Consider the following 2,927-nt stretch of genomic DNA (forward strand, 5'->3'; position numbering starts at 1 on the left):
CACAGTTGAATGTTCTTCTTTTCCTTTTTAGCTTGTGCATTCCAAGTGGGTCATCTTAGAGCAACTCATGTGCAGTAAACGATTGGACATCTACCTAGAGAGTTTTTCAAGTTTCATAGAGGAAAATCTCCCTAGGAAATTTGGAAATTCTCGATTATATGATGCAATGGATTGACATACATAATGGGATATGTTGCAATGGAGGTGCTGTTCTTTGCACATTCTTGAATCCAAAGGAAAAAACCAGCGGCAACTGTGGCCTGTGGGGTTGTTACAAATCTAGCAGTATAGTGCTTTTTACTTTAGTGTTAGATTTTCTCATTTTCTAATCAGTGTTGCTGTTAACCAAAACAGTGTCCAAAGCCGCATAATCCTCTTTTATCAGGTTTAGCCCTAGTCAATTTTGGAGATACATTAAGTTGCTTTTTACTAATGTGTATCAACTACAACACAGGATTGTGGTTGTCTCTTCTACTCCTCTAGACTAGATACATTCTAGAACTGCATTTGGAGGGGCCATCGATGAACAAATCATGCGCAGTAGATGATTTAGATTGCTTGAATTCATTAGAACAATGAATTAAGAGAAAAGTTATTTCTTCCAATTATATCAATTTACCCTTTGATTCTAATCTCTTAGCACAGTATATGGACCTTAAATCAGAATAATGTTTGAAGATGGTATTCATTGTTATGAGCAACCCTCTTCTTATTATAGGAAAATTTAAAGCCAATATAAGGTAAGACACAGGGTAAATTGGTGTGAAATGGAAAAGCTAACTCGGAGGGATAATCATCTTTTGGCCTAAGTCTCCGGTATATTTTAGAATAGTATCAAATCAATGTAGTTGACAATAATAAAATTTAAACCGAGACGGAAGTACAAAACAAATTAGGCATTTTAACTCGACCAGGGAGGTTTAAATCGGTAAGAAAACTGAAGAGCTAACTCGGCCAGTCTCATTGAGTCCGCAACATAGAATACCCAATATTCCAGAGCTTTGCTCATGATTTAAATGGTATTAACTTTATTTTAATCTTCAAACCAATCTGGATTTAAGTTTATTATCCTCAGATGATTTGAAGTTTGAAAATAAGTCAGTTCCTGCCTATCAGAAGTTCAGATGGTTAAAATATCTACTACATTCCTCATGTAATGTTCATCCAAAAATCACTTACAAGTTTTACCTGCTGCTGTAGAAAATTCACAGAACTCATACCAAAAATTTTCTAAGAAACCAGGTGGTTAATTAGATCTTATAAAATCAAAAAAAAAAGAAGAAAAAATGTAGCCAATTATAAAAGACTCGTTAAAAATCGAAAGAAAGATTAACGAGTCCTACGAATCGGCAATAAAATCTACGAAGGTATTATATTGTGTTAGAGAGGTCTCTGATAGAGTTTGTTTTACCCTCCCTGCTGGGACCTTCGCCATACAAACAAAATCAAATCAAAAAAATGTATGAAAATGAGATCAAAATTATTGAAATCGAATCGATAAAAACGAAGTTCGATTTCCATCGATCTACAAATGTCAAATATAATTTTCGAAGGCAAACTTGGCCGAAAGCGCATTGGATTTTATCGCTTCCTCCATAGGTCCCTCGGATTCAAGAACAGAAGAACAAAAAATTAGATCTACGAGATTGATTTGATTTGATGATGCTCAGGGAATACGAACCAGATAAATAATCTCATATTGTACGAATACAATCGATTGAAAATTATTTCCTGTGTTTCTCATCAACGCATCATCATCATAATCTAAAGATTGATGTGATAAACCCTAATTTTTGAACACAGAAAACGGCGAAGAGAGATATTCTAAAGCCCTAATTTTGGTGGCTGCTAGGATTCTGAAACCCTAATTTCGTTTGCTTTGAGTTTCTATCACTAGCTTGGTTTATATAGCATATGGAGATGAGGGAATCGGGACTTTAGGTTGTTATGTACATCCATTATATTGTTAGAGGCGCCCATAACAACCAAAATGGGGAATTTGTAGTTGAATTTATAAAGGAGGAGGGATCCCCTCACACTTTTATTATCACACTATCTCACACAGTGGGCGTCATTTTTGCAAATAAAAACCAAATCGTATCGGATTTGAAGCTAATATTTTGGGAGACATATAACACCACCATCTACTACTTTGAAAATGAGTCGTTGAAAATCAACGGATTTCTGGTCGTCGAAATTAAGAACAATAGGTTGTGAGGTTTTATATTTCGGAATGTGCTCATTTTTGGTAGGCATGTAGAACTTGGTAAGATAAACACATCCCCAAAATATTAGCTTCAACTCCATTACGGTTTGCTTTTTATTCGCAAAATGACGCCCAACGTGTGAGATAATGTGATAATAAAAATGTGAGGGGATCCTTACTCTTTATAAAGAGGATTGCCGAGGGTTACCAAAATTGGCGAGCTGATCCCTTTTTGTTCTCAGCCCACCTCCACTGATAAAAGATACCATAAACAGAGATGTAATTGGCGGGATGATTCCATTTTGTTCCTAGCTCACCTCCACTGATGACCGGTTCCTATGGGCATTGTAATGAGTTTGCCACTTTTGCACCCGTTATGGGATTGGAAAAGTGGCCAACAGGCCTGGCTAAGTGGCATACTTTCCACTTAGCCACGCCAGGTCAAGTTTCTATTGGGCAGTCGAGTCTCGACCATTCGGTCAAGAATACACCTAACGATCTAGTTTAAACTGGTAGCGGTTGAGACTCGACTGCTCGGTGAAAACTAGACCGTCCATTAGATCTAATCCAACATACATATATTCATCCGTCTATAAATACCCAATTCTAGTTTCATTTCAACTCACACCTTCTTAATATTTTCTTAGATTTTCCAATTTCTCAAAATATGAACGTGGCTCAGTTTATAGAAGAGCAACATGGTCGAAAATCAGAGAGTTGA

At 36.5% G+C, this 2,927-nt stretch overlaps 1 non-coding gene across 1 annotated transcript; it reads right to left on the minus strand.

The window, feature by feature from the left end:
- Window positions 1–1,282: 1,282 nt before the first annotated feature.
- Window positions 1,283–1,434, minus strand: LOC113325648. Its single transcript, XR_003348101.1, has one exon. It is a non-coding gene; the product is annotated as a small nucleolar RNA snoR145 (small nucleolar RNA).
- Window positions 1,435–2,927: the final 1,493 nt, after the last annotated feature.

Source organism: Papaver somniferum, chromosome 11 (genome assembly GCF_003573695.1).
Source record: "Papaver somniferum cultivar HN1 chromosome 11, ASM357369v1, whole genome shotgun sequence".
Lineage (NCBI taxonomy): Eukaryota > Viridiplantae > Streptophyta > Magnoliopsida > Ranunculales > Papaveraceae > Papaver > Papaver somniferum.